Source organism: Schistocerca piceifrons, chromosome 3 (assembly GCF_021461385.2).
Source record: "Schistocerca piceifrons isolate TAMUIC-IGC-003096 chromosome 3, iqSchPice1.1, whole genome shotgun sequence".
Classification (NCBI taxonomy): Eukaryota; Metazoa; Arthropoda; class Insecta; order Orthoptera; family Acrididae; genus Schistocerca; species Schistocerca piceifrons.
The window spans coordinates 699,166,729-699,188,681 of NC_060140.1; the positions used below are offsets into that span (position 1 = coordinate 699,166,729).

Genomic DNA, 21,953 nt, shown 5'->3' on the forward strand with positions numbered 1-21,953 from the left:
GCAAAATTTGGTACTCTTGCCAAATAAGGTTGCTGACAGGATCTAGGTTGGCAGTTATTTTTGCAGTATAAATCATTTCAGATAAGGAGTCTCGACTGCTACTTAAGGAAGTGTTTGATTACATATATTTGTGGCGGTTATGATTTCACTTATAGCAAAATATAATGGCAAAACCAAGCACCATGAAAATCGATACCGCATTAAACAGACCTGTTGCCTCCCCATCGACACCTACTCCTACAACTCACTTGGCCAGTCATTTCTCTTTCAGGGGGACAGGGTGAGGTATAGTCTCCCATAGAACCAGGCCTAGTAAAGCACTGTTGTGTTCAAAGCCTCCTTTGAGATACGGAAATTTCATTTCTACTCAATGCAGGCACAGCTGTGTACATATTTCGACACTTGACTGGATTTTTTTACTGCACTAATGTAGGGTTACTGTTGCTATGTTAGACAGTCAAAATTTTTACATCTTAGGTTTACTGTTATGTTTTTAAAAAAGCCAGCAACACTTTGTGGTTTCTTCATATTTGGTTGCAATTACTGACAGTGTTGCACTAACAGTCACACCCTTCATCGTTGGTTCTTCCCATGTGCCCTCATTACCAATGCAACTCTAACTCAGCCGTGTTGCCAGCTAATGGGTGGTTATAATTAAAGTGCAGCTATCCACATAGCTCCATTAAGGGCTGTAATTATTATATGCCAGTGGAACATGGTAGATATTCTAATGTGTTAATGCTGAACTGATTTAGGCTGGAAAAAAATTGGCTCCAATTTTATCCACCAGGTGCAAATCTGGTGGTGTTAATGCAAGAAAGATGTATGGCAATGTTTCCATATGTAATGGATTAGGAACAGGATGTGGGCAGGATAGGTCAAACAAATGACAAAGGCATAATGTTGATTTTTTTTTTATTATTAACTGCCACTTATCTAGTTTGTTCAGTATGATCACCAGAGAGGTCAATGAGATGCTCTATTCTTAAAACAACATAATCAACGGTCCAACAATGTAGCAAGACAGAAGACTTTTTAAGTTGCAGACAGTCACAATTAAGACAATTACATAAAAATTTTGGCCACAGCCTTCATCAGCAAAAGAGAAACACACACCATTCATACATATAAGCAAGCACGTCTCATGCCACAACTGCCAACTCCAGCATGTCGGGCCAGAATGCATGGTGTGTGTTTCTCTTTTGCTGATGAAGGCTGTGGCTGGAAGTTTTGTATAAGTTACTTTTAATTGTGTCTGTCTGCAACTTAACATGTCTTCTTTGCAGTAAGTAGCAATCTGTCATTTCCTGCATTGTTAATATTCCTACATGGAGTTTCCATTGTTTGTAATCAACAGTTGCTCGCAACAGTTCTGGTAGAATCTGAGCAATGTGTTCCTGTATACTTTCCTTCAGATCAGGTAGAGATTGAATGTTCCCTGGTAAATGCATTCTTTGTTACTTACCTGGGGTGAAAGGTCACGAAAATGCAGATCAGGTGACCTTGCAACCATGCAACCGGATAACCTCACATTTGTGGAAGGTTATATTAAGCAGATCTTTCACTGTTCAATTGACAAGAGGTGTTGCCCTATCTTTCATGAAAATGGTGGCTTCCACACAGTTGCACTTTTCCAAAGCAGTAATCATATGCTGTACAGTAAGGTCTTGATAATGTGCAGATGTCACAGTACACCTGACAGGTGCTCTGGGTGTATTATCTCAAGGAAGAATGGACCAAGAATAAAGGTGCTTATGAATCCACACTACAGTCACATACTGCAAGTGCAGTGGCTCTTTGTGCACAACAAGTACTTTAACAGTACCACAAATTTGGCACTTCTGTGTACTTATTGCAGCCTGTTGTGTAAAATGTGCTTCGTCAGTCGATAAAATGTTGCTTAGCCGCATGTAATTAACGTCAGCCTGTACCAGAAAGCAAACAGGAAGTTCAGAATGTTGCTGCGGCTCATGGGATTTCAGTTGTTGCACTGTCTGGATCTTGTACAGGTACCAGTGTAAAATAGCTCATAAACCTGTCTGTACTATTGACCATTGGATGGACAATTCTAGTGACACAGTGCAATCACTAGTACTCCTCAGGTCACATGCTTCGCAGTCAGTTACAGAAACACAACCTCATCAATAACTTCCACCAGGATAGGGTGCCTTCCTCTTCTAGGTGCCTCATGAAGCTCACCTGGGTATTCAAATTTCATTACCATGTTCTTTAAACTATTTCAGAAGTTGAAAATACCGCTTCAGCTGTAAATTTCTGTTATAAATTTCTTTTATAAAAGAAATTTACAACTGAAGCAGTATTTTCAACCTCTGATATAATGCTCAGTTGCGTATGTTCTTCCAACAGGATTGTTTGTTTAAACTGTTTATTAACATTAGTCGGCAATACTCTATCAGTGCATTACTGTAATTGCTGCCATTCACTCAACAGTATCACTAACAGTGCACAGTCTCTCTTCTCTGTAGCTATATTGTTCACTCATTTATGGTGTGTAAAATGACGGCATGGACTTCGTACTGTCATACAAACTTTGTACAGTGCCAGACTTGCACCTGGTGACCAAAATTGGGACTAACTTTTTTCCCAGCATAAATCAGTTGCACATTAATGCTTTAGCATATATACCAAGTTTTGCTGCCATACAATAATTACAGCCCACACTGGGCCTCTGTGAGTTGCTACATTTTAATTGTAACCATCCAGTACAAGCAGAAATTGAGCAGTTGTCATTCAGTAAAAGCCAAATGGTACATTCTTTCTTATATTAGAGTAACAAACCACTTGCTTACCTGTTTTGTGCACAGCTCTGACTGCTTCCTGGGGAGCCCTTGTTCTCAAGACCACTTGACTAGCCACTGACAAGGATGCAAAATACATCTTTTTCCCCCTTCTTTTCTCCTCTAAACAGATTACGAAGTATTTGCTATGTTCATAACAGCTAAATTTAGTGTTCGCTTAAGTCCAGTAACAATAGGCATATAGCTTCTCCCACAGTTGCCTTGCCTCTATAGTGAAGTGCCCATCACAGAGTATTTGTACTTGAATTTCGACCAACACCGAAAAGTGAACCGACATTGCAGAGAATGTCGGACTAACACAACACAACCCAAATACATCACAGAAAATATAAATGTTACTAATGACTAATGCAAGTGCCCAGGACAAAATGTTCAAAGAACATGGATTTAAAGCTTTTACTGTTGTTTTAAGATATGGGCACAGTTAATATATTGAACTTGAAGATATGTCAGTGATTGAATTACTTGGAAAGCAAACTGGACACTGTCTCAACTGACAGCTTAATTCATATACTCACATTGTCTCTGAAAGACAATGTAGCTATTGATGAGTTATGCCTAGTTTTCATCACAGTTATGATTGAAACAAGTTAACCACTTACCTTACTAATGGAAGTTGGCTTCTGGTTCCTGATCTCGTTAGTTAAATCGTCACTCGTTAGACAATTGACAGTGATTTGGGTTTGGAGCATTTTGCAACACTCCAATGTAATTCACAAAAAGGGCAAACAAGTTTGTCATGTAATTGTTTACACTTAATTTTAATTAGGTTAAAATCTTCTTTGAGTGTCATGTAAGATTGTATTTCTGTTTGTGAACCTGTTTACATATTTTGAAAGGAGAGAATGTGGAAACTTCTTGTTTGTCAAATAATACTGGTAAGTTGGAATTTCAAACCATATGTACAAACATTGTTTTAGGGGTTATGAATTTTATTTTTCACCAGTTATACTAATAAGCAACTATGACATGCAAAATAGCCAGAGTTGTCTTGGAACAAAATAAATTTACCACAAAATAACAGTAAATGTTTGTCTAATAAATTTGTTTCAAGGGCTTCAGTAGTTTCAGGAAAATAGACAGAAGAGCTATGTTTTTAGCATGACAGTGTTCTCTGCCATTCGGCACTGACTTTATTTTGAGTTATTGCTGACATGTTCTGTAAATTTCACAGTATTTCAGTTTTGTTGCTTGTTTAGAAGGAAATTTTTGTATGGATGTGGAAGGCCAGTTGCTAACATTGAAGTTGTAATAGATGCAGTCTGTTGTAACCAATCAGTTTGCATGTCACCTTTAGATAGTGCAAGTGGTAATCACCTATTAACTACTGTGAAGTTAGTGCTGAAAACTGAGATGGCCAAGTGTTCTATGGTGGGGGGACACATGTTGAACTACGCTATCAAAGGAACCTTCAGAGAAAGGAAATACCAAGGAACAAACACTGAAGTTAAGTAGATGTGCAGCAACTGTTAAGAGAGTATAGGTGGTGCAGAGGGACTCCACAAAAAGATTAAAGTCCTATGAGAGGCGTAGTGCTACCAGGCCTAATTGCAGGGAGGAAAGCTGCAGAAATCCAAAGTTCTGCATTGGAGATAGTCACTGGTTTGACATTCGCATGACTTGTCCCGAGTCTACACTCCGTTCAAAAAATGTAGGGTTTTATAGGCAAGGAATCTCTTCAGCTTCACATGTGGTAGGGACAGTCTGCCAATCCTGTGTGTCAGATTTCATTGAACATCACAGAACTGTTTGAAGTGCGCTCACCTCCCTTTGTGTATGGTCGCAAGTGAAGGTTCCTTGCATTTATTGGTGTAAATAACAATAATAATAATAATAATAATTTGACATTATACCAATTATTCTATCAACTACAGGAGTCATACCACACAATATCCACCAGTACATCAATGCAATACAGCTATATCCAAACTTATACATACAACTACAGAAATCCGTAATTATTGATACATGTTCAATTACCCGAAAGTTCCTAAATGCAATATAACATATACCGTACAGTTAAAAGGAAGTCACGCTTGATCAAGGTCCGTGTCACTTTCCATTTTTGACCAGACATAACGCCTGAGAAAAGAAAGAATAATAATAATAATAGTTGTCTGTGCGATGTTTGGTGGGCTGGGGCTGGCTGTTGCTATTCTTGCCTTACTGGAGTGTGAGTCCATCTGTTCAAAAGTATTCCTTCAGCATTGCCAGGTATAGGTAACACCATGAGCTATGAATCTGTAGGAGGGTGAGTTAAGACCCTCTCACACAGGGTAAGGTTCACTGCAAGTTTGCTAGATGGTGCGACTGTCGGCTTGCAGATGGGGGTGACGGCCATCTCACATGCTGAATCTCTATCATGGTGTATGATATGGGGCAGAAGCTTGCTGGTTGGTGTGACTCCATGAATGGTAAGGTGCCAAGCTGGCCAAACCGCAGTCTTTCTCAAACTACTGTAAAAAATAAAAAATAAAAAAACTGTGGTAAAAAATTTGATTCTTCCACATATCATTGCTTCATGATGAACTGTCTGTCATTTTTGTTAGTGGGCATATTTATTGTGATATTTTAGAATTAAGTAAAATACTGCAAGAATTTCGGAAAGTTTGCAGTGAAAAATAGAGGTTGCTATGAATTTGCGTTTGGTGTGTGTTAAGTCATATGTTGCTGCATATAAAATGTAGCTAATCTTTGAGAAATATTGCTATATATTACCTCTCTGCTCCAGCCACACGTGGGGAAGACCGACACATACATTAAGGACTCAGGACATTTCACTGAGAAGCTGAAGAAACTGAAACTTGCACCAAACGACATCCTGGTCAGCTTTGATGTTGTTTCGTTATTTACGAAAGTGCCCCTCAGTGACGCTCTGGAGCACATCGGTTCCATGTTCCCGCAAGACATCAAAAAGCTCTTCCATGCATGTCTCACCACGAGCTATTTCACGTGGAATGGCGATTTCTACGAACAGCTGGAAGGTGTCGCCATGGGTAGTCCTCTCAGTCCAGTGGTGGCCAACTTCTTCATGGAACAATTCGAAGCACAGGCACTGGACTCGGCGACTTGCAAACCTAAGGTGTGGTACAGGTACGTCGATGATACTTTCGTGGTGTGGAGCCATGGTGAAGAACAGCTCGGTGAATTCCTGAGACATTTGAACAGCCTCCATGCCAACATAACATTTACCATGGAAGTAGAAAAGGACAAGAAACTGCCATTTCTAGATGTGCTAGTCACAAGGGACGGCGAAAACCTGGGACACAGCGTGTATCGGAAACCGACACACACGGACCGATACCTGCACAATCTGTCAAACCACCACCAGAGCCAGAAAAGAGGCATGATTAGTATGCTCGTAACGAGAGCAGGACGAATATGTGAGCCTCAACACCTCAAACGAGACATGCAACACCTGGAAACTGTTCTGTGGAGCAATGGGTACTCCACAAATTACATTAGAAGTGTAACAGAGCCAAACACTCGGCGAAGTAAGGAACCAGAAAAAGAAATGTCGGGTACGGCCTTTCTGCCATACATTCCCAGAGTGACGGACAGAATCGGCCGTATATTGCGCAAACACGGCGTAAAGACTATTTTCAAACCGACAAGGAAGATCAAAGAGTGTCTTAGATGGCCGAAGGAGAAAAGAGACCCACTTGCAAGGTCGGGAATATACCGTATACCATGCACATGCGGAAAAGTTTGTCGGAATGACTGGACGATCAATTTACACCAGGATCAAAGAGCATAAGCGACTTTGCAGGTTGGGGCAGGTGGAGAAATCGGCCGTGGCAGAGCACGCACTGAGTGAGGCCGACCACGTAATAAAATTCACTGACACGGAAGTTCTGGCTGTAGAGAAGCACTATCACACGCGCTTGTTCAGAGAAGCTGTAGAAATCCAAAAACACGCGAACAGTTTCAACAAGAAAGAGGAAAGCCTTAAGGTAAACGGATGCTGGCTGCCCGTACTGCAGCGAACGACCGTCGCAGGTAGCAAGAGGAGAACCGCACCGGAAATGACCGCGGAGAAGCCCTCAGACGTTGGCGCGCCAGGTACATATAGTCTGCGGCCGCGAGCTCGGCTCCAGTTCACCACCGGCAATGGAGGGTGAAGCTTTGACAATGCCAGCCACTCGTGCTGGCGAAACGTCAGAAAAATCATTAGATGAACGTCGGCCGAAGAACCCGAGACAGAAGCCAACAGGCAGTTTGTCAACAAGTGGCCATGAAAGCCTCAACAATTTCATAAGGGGTACATTCAGTGGCTTAATGGAAACGCACTTGCCACATACCTAATGTATCTTTGCTAGTCACTTTGGACTGAGTTGATGTAATAGGAAAGCATTTTGTTTCACATTGCGATGGACACGTTCAATGCAGCCATTTGCGTGGGGGTGAAAAGGGGTGGTTCTTCATTTTTTAGTTCTCAGCAATTTGCAAACTTGAACAAATAAGGCAGACATAAAATTGGTTCCTTGATTGGTTATGATGGCTTCAGGGCTTCTAAGAAGGACAAAATGGTCTACAAAAGCTCGTGCTACTGTTTCAGCAGAAATGTCAGCGATGGGTACCAAAATAAGGTATCGGGAAAAGTGATCAATAATGGATAGGATATATTTACTTCCTTGAGTACTTACGGAAAGTGGCCTGACTATGTTCAAAGCTACAAACTGAAAGGGTTTTGATGCCTCAGGAAGAGATTGTAAGGGAATTTTGATTCGTGGGGGTGGTGCTCTCGGGACGCATGGTAGGCAATTTTTTTATATACTTGGCAACATATCGCCATCCCACCAATACTTTGTGGCAATGCGGATGTTTGTGGCTCTTTTTCCACTAGGGCAAGCTTGGATGCTGTTACGGCATTGGGCAATAATTCTGGATTGTAAGTCTTTAGGTATTAATATACGTTTACCCTTGGGGTGTCTTGCAGTATAGAATTTCATCCTCTGTAACAAAATACAAGTGGGAGTGATACTGGTGATATTTTGAGTCATTCTCCAGTGAGTCTTTTAATTCATCAATTAACACATCACCTATTTGAGCTACTCTCACTTTCGTACTAAGGGTGTCAGTATTCTGGTGCAATCTTCCAGCTTTGTGTAGCACTTGGTAATCATACTCCCTCAGTTTCAGAGCCCAGCGGGTGAGAGGGCTGCTAGGATCTTTTAAACTTAATAGCCACTGAAGTGCTGCATGATCTGTTACTATTGTAAACTTTCTCCCATAAAGATAGCATCTAAAATAGTTGACTCCAAACAGCAATTCTTTCTCCGCAGAACTGTAATTATTTCTTCCTCGTTCAGCTGACAGGATGCATAACCAATTGGTATTTCCTCTCTGTCAATAATGCATGATGTATACGACCAGAGAGATCCGGGAAAAACCCGGGAATTTTCTCATCCGCGAGAAAACTGGGAAAAATCTGGGAATTGTTTAGAATTCCGGGAATTTTTCAATGTTTTAGTTTTCAGTTAAATTTTTGTGATTTTGAATGGTAAGAACCAATACACTTACAGAGGATATTATTGTATCCCGCAACTGCAGAATAATACTGCAACAACAAAACATGAACGGGAGGGGGGAGGGCAACAAAAATAAAATTTAAGTTCCAAAGGAAATGCGCCGTATACAACACAGTGCTCATACAATCATCTGCCAACAGTAAAATGTGTCAAAGGCTTTAGGAACACTATACAATGCTTTATAAGATCAAATTGCCTTCGATGAGCGTGACGTGACAACTGTTTAAATTAGATTCGTTTGAGCAGATGCGGGCGGGCTCTTGCACATGCGCAGTTGATTCGCGTATGAGTAGTACCTTCTCCTGCTTCTGGTTGCGATAGTGTGACTGGGCGCCACTACTTAATATTGCCCCTGTTCGGAAATGTCGTAGATCCGGGGCTAATGCACAGAACAGTCAGAGTTGTGGTGGGGAGGTGGGTCGTCTCCACATGACCTGTATTTATGTTGAGTGATTTTGTTGTTTCCTCTTCGTTTATTGCTCTCACGTTAAATTATAACAAAACGGATTTTTGTGGCTGGGAGCTATCAAATGAATTAAAATACATTCATATAATTATGGCAGGCTAAAATTGTTAATAGTTTCAGATTTTATTTCCACCTTTGACAGACAGGCATTAATCGCCTTACAGAACAATGAAGTTATTTGCTAAAGAGATTTGGCTTTTATTAATCCTTTCTACTGAGGCAGTCAATTTATTTGAAACGAAGTGTTTAATTTCACATTATTGGCTAGTTTCAACTGTTCCCTGCATTTCAAGTGCACGTATGGCATTATGCTATAATAAAGAACCAAACATGAGTACTGGTACTCCAAGAAAATTTACATACGGGTGTACATTTTAAGCCGAATTATGCATTTTAGTATGGTTTGCGAAATCCCGACGCTCTTGAAGTATCCTTTGATGTCTTGTTTCTTTTATGACATAATGTAAGATCTTCTAATGTTCTGCACATAAGAACATATGGGCTTCCTGCGTCATTGTAGCTGCGCAAGCGTGGTGATGCCAGTTATCTGGCGCTTTCTTGCAACTGCTGAAATGAACCTATTTCTAACAGGTCGCGGGAAGATATTGCGAATGGTGGTTTGAAAAGCGTTACATTAAATGCAGATTTCTTTTACGCAAGATGAACTATGTGCGAGAATGTACGATGAATTTCTTAAATCACAAAGCGCTTGACTCTCATTTAAAAGTCAACTATTTGAGGACGACCATTTAGAAGAATTTATAGCCCAGAAGATGAGACATTTGCGTCGTTATTAAAAATTTTACTGGCACATTTGTGTGATGTATCTTAAAGTGTAACATGTGCAAAAAAGATCAACATTATATGTGGAAGCTTAGCTTCTCTTCCAACTTATTAATCTTTGAGATCAATATTATATGTGAATGCTATGTATATTAATTTAAGCCATTAAGTTATTTGTGTATTCCCACTACTTAAGAGTGATCTTGCTATTGGCTGACTACATCATGTGTCTATTGCTGTCATCAGCTGGTGAGATCACGTAAATGAGCTATGACGCTTACTAAAGCGCATCGCAGTCTCGATTTCAATGCTTCGGAAAGTGACATGCGTTGTTTGTTGGAATTCAAATTTATACCATTGTAATACAAAAATATGCAGGGTACATGTTGCTGCACATCAAAGGTATAAGCGTGTTTTTCGCCCTGAGTTTCGTTTTCTAAAGTGCCGAGAAATTCTACGTCGGTATATAAAACCATAAACATTCATAGGATTCTATCTTCTGGTAAACCTTTCGGGAAGAGTATACTGTCACTTAACACGGAAAAAAGTGTATTTTCACCCGGGAGAAAGTGTGTTTTTAACCGGGAAATCCGGGAATTTTTTTTCCTTGTCCACGTATACACCCTGATAATGGTGGGTTTCCACATCGAGACGGATGGTTTGCATTCTGTAATCTGCTACACTCTGATAGTGGTGGAAGAAATCACTCCCCAGGATGACGTCAAAATCTCGCCTTTGTTTTCGAATTACATTCATGTCAAAAGGGTCCAATTTTCAACTTGGCATGCCTGCTCATATTAAAAAATTGGATGCGTTTGTTCGTTTGGATGCACCGAACTGGCAATAAAATGCACCACCTCCTCTTGCAACTTCGCGAGTTGTGTGGCATCATGCAACGAGGCAGGTGATGGTATCTTTACCTCTCCTCCAACATATGGGTCTATTCCATGTATAAATAAGTCAATCAAGTGGGCTTCCGCCTGCTCAATTAACACCTCATTATGGACGGGATCCGAATCCAGAGTGTAAGTGCGGCAAGCCACAGTGCGGATTTGGTCAGCAAATGCCTCTACATCCTCCCCTTGTTTCTGGCAGAGGATGAACAACTTGTCCCTGTAATAGCGGGTGTCACGTCTGTCCAAATATCTCTCTTTCAACCCAGCTTCTAACGTGGCAAGAGTTGGTGTCCCTAAGGGTGTGAACTGATTCGATATGGGTACAGTTGTCACCTGACAATTTAAGGCGGAGTACAGTTAATAGGAAATCGTTTAGCCAAGTGCAAGCGCACCCACCATCTAGGACAGTTTATAGAAAGGAATCCATTTGTTCATTGGGTTTCTCGGAAAACGTCGGGATAAAGTTGACTGCAGGGAAACTGTTAGCCAAAGTTGCAATGTATGCCTGGGGTACTATGCTACTGGAGGTGCTTGTAGCCATCATTTGTGGCGCAGCAGGGTGTGTTTCTGACTTATATTGGCAAACTTGGTTTGAGCCAATTTTTGAAATTCTTCTGTTAATTCTATCTTCCTTAACATTAATCTCTCTGTTTCTGCTTGGAGGGTAGCTACTGTGTCTGGTTTTTCTGTAGGTGGGGAGTTCCCTCTGCTAGTGGCGGTACTATGGGTTTGAGGCATGGTTACAATTTTAGGACATGTGGTGCTCGCCAAAAACTTTACAATGAGAGCACAAAAAAAAGGGCCTATACTCGACAGTAAGGAGGCAGCGACGAAGAAAAACTGAGTGACGAACTTACAGGAGCCATAGTTGCGGCAGTGGTAGGTCATCTATGGCTGCACATCGTTGGATGACAATGGCAGGAAACAGCGGTGAAGGTGATGTTGGCAGTGTTGACAGCTGTGTAATGTGCCTCGGGTAGTCAGCCGGAACATGCAAGTTTCCTGGATGGCGGCACGTGGCCAGAACATGCCCCCACACTACATGGGAGCGGCTCGAACGCCGACTACCCGCGCCGTGCGTACCACCGGACTGCCTGGAAGCGCTGCGGCTGGCTGTGTGGTGCAGCGAAGTGCTTGGCCACGCAAGCGACCTGAGGTTTGCTGCGGCAGCTGTTTGAAAGAACGCAGAGACGGCTAAAGACTGCGTGGCAAACACGTATGCGTGTCTTATTGCACATTGCATCTGTCGCATCAGGCATGAAGCACTACTGGCACCTCCATTGGGTATGGCAGTTAGACGGGCCTAACGGTGAGCTATTCCCCTCCCTGACACCAGGTGTTAACGTGTCAGGATTGGCGAGGAAGGGAAAGCAGTGGGCACCCTTTGAGGTGAAAAATCAAACATATTTTAAATGCATGGATGTTTAATTCTGTAAAAAGGAAAATGAGTCCTAGAGAAGGTGCCGAAACTGAGTGGGCTGTTGCAGAAGAGGAGAGCATCTGGTCGGGTCAGAAACTGCCAGCAGAAGAGAGCAGACAGCGTGTCCGCTCCCGGTGGCTGGTCGTGATTCCACCCCCATGCGACCACCTCCAAACCTCCTTATTGGTCGGCCAAATTGTAGGTGCGCGTTCGGTAGCATTACCTCATCAGCAACACGTGAGTTTAGCTGCTGATGGTTCAACACATAGCTTCAAAGTTGTTCTGTCCAGTTTTGGAACATGACTGATCTGCGGCAACTGGCCACCAGGCAGAAGGCACTGATAGGCATCAAGCGAAAAATAAAAATCAAATTTTATACTATTAAATTCATTCAGTATCAGGCCCCCACTGTACACGTATCTCGGTGAGCTGTCCTCCTTTGGCTCCCCTGCGACAGACTCTTCAGTTACTGGACTTGTTGCCATTAACACTTATTCTTTCTTTTTTCTTTAAAAAAGAAAAAAAAAAGACATAACATACTTTTTAAGAATATTTGTGGAGAAAGTGAGAGCGTTGATGACCCAAGTTATCCGGCTTGGAAACTAAGAAGCCTACTGGCAAATTACAATACACACAATGATTTAAATATTGAAGAAATGGAACTGTTTTCAAGTGACTTCCTGATTGTATATCAACCTCTAAAGATGATAAATGTCTTGGTGGAAAACATAGCAAGGAAAGAATAATGCTCATGTTTCAAGGGTACCAGATCATTTTCTGGGTCTTAATGATGCAACTAAAAAGTGTTTGGCAACAGAACTGTTTCATATCTGTCTGTTGAACTTGTAAAAAGACATGAAAAACAAGGTAAAGAGGGTACTTTTTCTGGACAGTAATATATTCGCTATACCCCACTGCCTGGTTTATGTGGAACCTTATAAAATATATACTTTTTTTTTTTTACCCTGGGGAACATCACTTCAAAATTATAACTGCTTGACCAAGAGGTAATATAGAATTTCAAAAACTTTGTACTGCCAAGAAATTGTGGTGATCGTGATAGATGGCATTTAAGAGGCCTAACAGAACAGTTTCAGCAGTGATATCCATGCCTGATAAAGCAAGTAAGAATGTTACTCAGGTGACGATTTCAAACTGTTTCACGAAATGCGGCTTCATCATGGAGCCATACAATCAACTGCAAGAAAAGGAGGGTGGAGAAATGGACTAGTTTCAATACCCGAGACCTTCTTCCTGACTCAGGAGAAAACGTGACGTGATGATTTAATATATTTTGACAATCATGTGCGAGTCTGCAGTCTTCTGGGTTTGGTAGCAACTGAAAATGTGCTTGACAAAATATACTGGAAGTCACTAAGGCAGGAAAAGATCAGCATTCTGTGCAAAATGTAATTGAAGTTTTTTTTAATATATTTTGACATTTCTACACGCCTTTCGTTTGAAAGGTTAAAATAAACAAAACTGAATAAAACACACAAAAAATAACTTCCTTGTGCATTTTACTTGTTTTTTAGTGAAGTAGGATGAATGTTGTTGAAACTACAGTAATATTATTAACTCCATTTTTTTGAGGGGATAGCCTTATTTCAACTTCCTCACGATTCCTTCTTGATCAGTTAAACTTTCATTAAATCAAGCTCTCAGTCTCTTCTGAACTTACTCTTACTTCAAATGATCGATAGTTGACTCAAGCTGAAAGTTACGTAATGACTGAGACTTTCACAGCCAGTTCTTGATGTACTGCTGATGTTAGTTTAGTGTCCTTAGACTGTTGGGTTTTAGATTGAGAATACCAGACACTGGGTGAAATTTCAAAGTATGAAAGAATTATCCTCCATTGCTCATGGTGGATGGTCCAAAACATATCTTCAGGCAATATGACATGCTGAACACTAGCAAGAAAAATCAATTTAATGTGCAACAAAACTAGAAACTTAATAGCTGCAAGATTACACTTTAACAGAGGTGAAACAACAGGTCTCTGTGACTGCATTTTGCATTCTCTATGTGACATTTGCTCTTTCATGTAAAGATGAACAGAATGGTACTTCTGACATTCGACTGTTTTTCTAAGAAAATGGTTTATTCATGTTTTCTTAAGTCATTTCATTTGTTCCATGTGTTCTTGCAGTATGTGCTGTGATATGAAGGTCATGACAGGAGCTTGTTTTGTGAACCAGTTAAAATAAATTGGACACTGTCTTGAGAAAAGGATTCCCAAGAACACTGAGGCTCTTTTCCATTCTTTGGAATCACTCTTGGAATCAGTCAGTCCAAGCTTCTTGCAGAATTTCATTCAGGAATGATGGTCAGATGTCACTAGTTTTCTGGAAGTAGGTGTTTACCATTTTGAACCCACAGCTGCAATTGTGTTTAATATTGGTGGGCAGGCCTTTCTTAGGAAAGTGTGACAACGTATTCTTATGTTGTTTTAGGTTCATAGTGTATGACCTTGTCTCATTGCCAAAAACTGTTGTGCGGGCTCTTTGTGCACTTTACTGAATTTTTCTAGCTGTCTTTACCACTTGTCCAATCACTTGATCATCTGATACTCTGTCAGTGAATTTGGCACAGTGGGCACATCACTTGTGAGACTTAAATTTTTGTGGACAGTACTCCGTGCCAACGTGCCGTGCCCCTCCCCCCCTCCCCCGTGTGTGGTGTGTGATGCTCCCACCCCCCCCCCCCCCCACCCCCCCCCTTGCGTGCACCTTTGTCTTTTTTTGACAAAGGCCTTGTCGACTGAGAGCTTATGTTGTGACAGTCTTTTTGTTGTGTCTATCTGCAACCCAGCATCTACGCTATATGGTGAGTAGCAACTATACTTTTCATAATATTGTTACATTCCTTCGTGTATTTTCCATTGTTTGTTTATAAGGACTGCTTTTTTAGCAGCGAAGAATCAGTGATGTTTTAGTTGCAGATAGCAAGCAGGTCACACGGATGAAAGCTACTGAGTTTCACCATTTCAGCTTTGTACTGTAAATGTGCGACTCCTGCTAAGTCTTTCAGACCAACTGGAAGTACTGTCTTAGTTGGAACACGCATGATTTGTGTGCGGTGAATCAGTAGCTACAGCTGCAAGAAGTGTTTGATATTGTTTGCATAAGATTTTGCTGTTGTGAGAAACCTGAAAAGGAAAGGTGGAAGTATTGGTCGGTTTCTCCATAATATTTCCAAGAGGGTAGTGCATATGATCAGACAGCTGAATATGGCCCCAGACTGACCTGCTAATGTCAAACCAATCATGATACATTGTCAACAGTGTCATTGCTCTCATCAAAGTAGAAAATAAAGTATATACTCCTGTGTAGCCTCTCAGGATCACTGGCCAGAGTGGCCGAGCGGTTCTAGGCACTTCAGTCTGGAACTGCGCGACTGCTACGGTCACAGATTCGAATCCTGCCTCGGGCATGGATGTGTGTGATGTCCTTAGGTCAGTTAGGTTTAAGTAGTTCTAAGTTCTAGTGGACTGATGACCTCAGATGTTCAGTCCCATAGTGTTGTTTGCTCAACTGTGTGTGAAATCTTATGGGACTTAACTGCCAAGGTCATCAGTCCCTAAGCTTACACACTGCTTAACCTAAATTATCCTAAGGACAAGCGCGCGCGCGCGCGCGCGCGCGCACACACACACACACACACACACACACACACACACACACACACACACACACACACACACACACACACACACACACACACGTGCGCTGAGGGAGGACTCGAACCTCCGCCGGGACCAGCCGCACAGTCCACGACTGCAGCGCCTTAGACCACTCAGCTAATCCCGCGTGGCTAAGTCCCATAGTGCTCAGAGCCATTTGAACCTCCCAGTATCAAGCGCCTGCCTCCATGTGCTGCTGTCTCTGTAGCCCCACATCTGTTAGTTGCAGTTGCTCGATCTAATTTTCATGGCCTCTTTTGATGACACCTTGTACCTGTAATTTGAAGTGTTGGATGTAACATCTCTCTCCAAATGAGATCTTGTACTTACGTACGATGCTATGTTTGACCACTGCTGCATTATTTAGATTTCTGTATTTGATGATCCACTAGCAGAACAATGGTGCAGTTAAAGTAAAAAGTCCCATGCAGCTGCTACATTGTCTGTTATACGTTTATACATCTTTGCTTCCTAAGCAGATGAGATAGTTGTGTATGAGGACAGTCACAGCTGCTGACTGTTTTTTTAATTTTTTTTATTTTTATTTGTTGTTTGTGAATGTGATAGCATTTATGTGGGAACAGTCTATTCAGATGTTAGCAACACACAACTCACAAAATACAAAAATCTATATAAATCAGTGTTAGTGAAATCAACATTGTGAGTGAATACAAAATCTTGTTTGAGGAGACACAGCCTGGGCTTAAAGATCTGCAGGAGAAATCTGTAAAATTTGTAATGTAGTAGAGAGATTTTATGCGAGTTAGAGGCAAACAAGTCAGCTCTCGACAGCTCAGTCAGTAAGAGCATAGCTTGTGGGAAGCAACTTTGCAGTTTGAAACAGTAATGTCAGATACTATGTTCATGTGAGTTGGTAGATTAACACATACAAATTACCAAAATGCAAAATGCCAAACAAGGGCCACAAAACATGGGTTTATAAAAGATATTTATACGAGGCTGGCAGCAACCTCATGTTAATCCTGAACTTCCAGACCACCTCCCCCCCCCCTTCTTTTTTTAAAACCCTTTTTTTTATGAAGTTGGAAACTTGGGAGAAATAGAAAAATATTAGGTTTGATTCCATAATGAAACAGTTGTGCCCAGGGAATGTATTTATTTCAAGTAGTAAAAGGTACAGCAATCTGTTGTTTATGATTACTATATCCTTTACTACTTGATGGAAAAATATGACACAAATTTATAATGGGAAGAATAGGTTGCTATGAATATGTGTCAGAAGAAACACTTTGTAAGTGAGATTCTGAAAGTTACATGACATTGTTGTTCTAACCCAGGAACATTAACTTTATAACATGAAACGGCAGAAAACACATGAGGAACAAAGTACATATGACAGCAACACACAAGTGTTCAGCAGAGACTTGCTTTGCTGCAGCAAATGTGGTCATTAGCTCTAACAAGGAGTGCAGCTGGCAAGCTATGCAGACAGCTGCTGTGCTACTAGCATGCTGGGGGTGTCTAGTGGCTGCATTGAGCACAACCTTCATGCACGAACTATGAAGTGGCACACTCCCAAATTTAGTAGTTACAGCAGTCCTCTTCTTTTGTGAAGAAATGTGCACTGTGCTCATGGCCATTCTTCTGTTGTCGAAGTTGGTTGTTGAGTTCTCCAACGTGCTGCCATCGATACGTAGGACTGGAAATGACATGAGCGTGGACAGGTGCGGCACATGCTCCACTGTGAGAGACCATATGGTAGGACAGGTAATAATGTTGCGGCTTCCATTTCCAAGTCCTAGTCCAACTCTGTCAAAGAAGGCTGCAATGGAGGTGGCAGCGGAAGAGGCGTCCACTGCGACGGAACAGGAGCTGGATCCTGCCTTGGCCCCCAACAGCTGAAGGGAGCACACATGGCAGAGGAGAGAGTTGCAAAGGCACCTGCAGCAGAGAAGGCGAAGGCACCAAATCACGATGTAGGAGACGGCCAGGCAGATGGAGGATGTGAGGGTGGCAGGGTGCTCCTGGCATGCAGCTGCCCAGGTCATAACTGGTTGAAGTTTCACAATGCCCTCTCCTCAGCAGTGTGGATGATGCAGGGCTCTAGGCTACAGCGACTCTTGATCATCGCCAGTACCCGGTCCGGTTGGTAGCCAAAACTGCGAACCAAATGGTTATGCCAGGCCAGAAGCATTGTGGCTCTGATGTTGGTAGATGTCCCTGTGTCCTGTTAAGCAGATGTAGCAGAGTTCGATGCTGACAGCTGTGCAAAACTCTGCCGGACTCTTTATTTCAAGCAGCAGTAAACCTATAAGAACGGAGGAAGTGGTAAAGAGCCACTTCTGGTGACACATTCAAAATGTATTTCTTTATCTGAGTCTTAAATGTGTGTACTAATTGTTGTGCTTCTCTCTTTGATTCATGATGGAAAGCAAGAGCCATGACAAGATGAACTCTCTCTCTCTCTCTCTCTCTCTCTCTCTCTCTCTCTCTCTCTCACTCTCTTTGCATAAATTTTGAAATTCCTGAGATACGAAATGGGAGTCGTTGTCTGTAACGTATGTATACAGAAGACATTCAATTGCAAAAATTTTTCAATAGAGCTGAAATTGTTGTTGCCGCAGAAATAGACAGACAATGCACCACATACATAAATAGACAGACAATGCACCACATACATAAATAGACAGACAATGCACCACATACATAAATAGACAGACAATGCACCACATACATAAATAGACAGACAATGCACCACATACATAAATAGACAGACAATGCACCACATACATAAATTTAGAATATGCTTCAGTTATAACAAGCTAGCAGAAATTCCAAAAAATCCATAAAATCTGCATAAATTTGCATCCAAAGCTGCTGTGGAGCTGGTCATGGTGACAAAGATGCATGGGGGCCACCTGACGTATGGTACACTGTGGGCAGGCTGTAACATCCCATGCAATTTCATCATTAATTCCTGGCCAAAAAACATGCCTGTGTGACCCCAGAGGTCCAAAAGTATTAAACACACGACCTCATGCCAAAGGGCGGACAGGAATACAACCCAGAGAGTGGTGTCCACTGTAGGTGGCAGCAGAACTACGTCCCAAACAGAAAAACGATATTGTAATACAAAATCATTTCGTAAAAGATCAAAAGCAATGGCTGGAGGTTTGACCAGCCATCTATGTTGCACAAAGGAAACAAGTTCGTTTAAAACTGGATCCACGGCTACAATTCTAGTGCAAGTAAAAGGAAAACCTTCACCATCATTTTTGAGCTTCCCAGTTCCTCTTTATCAAATTCTCAATCCTGACCAATTGGCAAATGTGACAAAGCATCATCATTTGCATGTTGCACCATAGGTTGAAAATGTACATCATATTGTATCCTGACAATAAAAGAGACCATCACTGTAGGTTATGTGCAGCTTTGTCTGTCAAGGATATAGAAGGGTTAAAAAGAGACACCAGTGGTTTGTGGTTTGTGATCAGGTGAAAGTTCAACCCAAATAGCAAACATGAAATTCTTTTAGATTGCTAAAGCTTCTTTATCTACCTTGTTGCATTGAATTTAAGGTTTGGAGGTGTATCCAATAGGGCGTTCTGATCATTCCACATACTTATTAGCAAGGATGGCGCCAAGGCTGAACTGAGATATGCCTGGCTAACACAAGATGCTGCAAATGTTCTGCTGTAGGGGCACCAGACACTACAATGTTATCTAAATAGTTGACGCAGCCAGGAATGGAAGCAATAAGCTGGTGTGCTTGCCATGCCAAAAGGTAAACACTAGTATTGATAAAGCCCAGATGATGTATTGATCAGTAGAAGGCGTTTAGATTGCTCATCTGGCAGCAGCTGTAAATATACAACTGCCAGGTCAATCTTTGAAAAATAATGACCCCGATAATATTGCTAGCAGCTCGTCAGGGCGCTGTAAAGGATATGTATCAATGATTGACACTGCATTAATTGATTTTTAAAAATCTCCACAGAGGTGTAATTTACCCGTAGGTTTTTGTACCATCCACTGGAAGAAATAGGTCTAATAACATCAATGGGATTTGAAAGACGTAGTCTTGCGGTAGCGTTCTCGCTTCCCGTGCACGAGGTCCCGGGTTGGATTCCCAGTGTGGTCAGCGATTTTTTTTTTTTTTTTTTTTTTTTTTTTTTTTTTTTTTTTTTTTTTTTTTTTTTTCCGCTCCTGTCTCGTTATGACTGGGTGTTGTTGTGTCGTCTTCATCATCATCATCATCATCATCATCATCATTCATCCCTATTACGGTTAGAGGAAGGCAATGGCAAACCACCTCCACTAGGACCTTGCCTAGTACAGCGTTGCGGGTCTACCGCATCGTCCCTTACGCTCCTCAGAGTATGGGACATCATCATCATCATCATGGGATTGATGATCTAATTCTGCTTTTACTTGATCCTATAAAGCTACTAGTATTGGGTATGCCTGAAAAAAGTGAGGCGGACAAACTATTTAATTGTAATACGAGCCTGAAATTCTGTTGCACAACCCAGTGCTAGAGAAAATAGGGAGGGAGATTCTGCACAGAGAGCATCTAAATGTCAATATAAAACTTGACCAGAAACCAGATGCACTTCGTCATTGATGGAGAACCCAAAAAGTTTAAATGTGTCCAAACCAAATAGATATTCAGTGTAAGCATAGTCCACAACTAGGAATGTTAATAAACGAATCGCAGTCTTGTAAGTCACAGGTGCAGAAAACTGTCCAAGAATGGGAATCTATTGTTCGTTATAACTCACCAGCCCTGTGACACTGGAGCCAGAGGGGGAGAAACCAGATAAGTTTGAGAATTCATGAAAATTACTACCGCACCAATGTCCACCTGCATTCTTAGTGGTTTGTTAAACACACACCCTTCAGTTTGCACTTGCTTGGAGACACAATCACTGCTGACATGCAGTTCACACCCATGTTCGTTTCATCCTCACTCAGGTTTGGAAGAGTTACACACAGAAGCAATGTGTCCCTTTTTTATGGCACCTATTATAAGTTTCCAGGTGCTTGGTTCATGTGATCTATTCGTGTTGAATGAAACTGTATGGGTACGAAGGCAGCGGAGCACGAGGCTGTGGCTGTTATGATGCGGACTGTTGTTGTTGCGGACGACGATTACCTGTATGATGCTGAGATGTCTCAGGGACTGCTGCAATGGTGTGTCTGTTCCTTTGTGAACCGACTCATTGCTGGAAGGGGACAGATGAACTGTTTTCTGAAACTGTGGACCAGGCTCCTGTCTGACTACCTGCAGTGCGTGAAACTTCACATGACTGAGCTGTATTTACTACTCCGTGAGCATAGGATTTTCACGTGAGAGGTTGTTCTAGAACCTCCCTGTCAAGAGAAAGATGTAAGATTGCATCTCGAATCATTTGATCTCTGTAGGATTCCTTATGAACATTTGTCACAAAATTACGATTACGTTGTTGATGACTAAGTCCATGTAGTTCTACTGTCTGTGCCCTGCATGACTGTTTTGGCAATGGTAAAACCCCACACGACCATCAGTAGCATGAGTACTTTGTGATAGATAGAAGGTAACTTGCACATCTGATCAAGAGAGACTTGAAGGTTCTTATAAGGGGGTGAGCTGACACAACAGCTGATACACACGAGGTGAGATGCGTGACAAAAAACAGCCTTGCACAAGTTTACATTCGTTACCTTAAATGTCTGGAAACATTGTCACGTGCACTGTTCATAAGCATCCCAGTCTTCTGCTGCATGGTCTGATCATCACCACCCTCTTGTTACCCAAAATGGATTTATTAATTTTTTAATTAAGTTAGTAATTTGGGCAGCTGGTCTCATTTTCACAGCAAGTGCCACAGTGAGACACTGCAGTGAGAGATAGTGACGGTCAAATTTAAATAACAAGTTTTATTAATAATACTCATCTTTTTCGTTGCTCTTCTTTGTTGTGGAGTGATGGCTCGATATCTATTTCCTTTCTTTGGTTTAGCTTTTTTTCTTTTTTAAAAAGGATGATTGGGTTGCTTCTATGAAAGTTGTGTGTACACTGGTGGACTTTCTGGAGGATTACACATATTTTCAGGCATTTCACTTCACAATACGAATCAGCAAAACACGCACAACCTGTACTCCATCCTCGCACTTCAAACTTATATAACCAACTGAATTAAAAAACAAAGATTTACCTCTAACAACAAGTAGCAAAGAAATTATCATCATATATTGATCTATTTTTGCAAAATGATCTTTCGAACATAAGTTTCATACACAAAATACTGAAAAATTGTTTATCTTTTTTTAAAAGTACATAATCATCATTGTAATTACATTAAATGTATATAAAAGTTGACATTTCAACATTTTCACATAGCTGTATGGTA

General features: G+C 41.4%; 1 protein-coding gene across 2 annotated transcripts in view; it reads left to right on the top strand.

The window, feature by feature from the left end:
* The window catches only part of LOC124790161 (hyaluronan mediated motility receptor-like), a 115,399-nt gene that overhangs the window by 76,710 nt on the left and 16,736 nt on the right, over window positions 1-21,953 (top strand). The window lies entirely within an intron of this gene.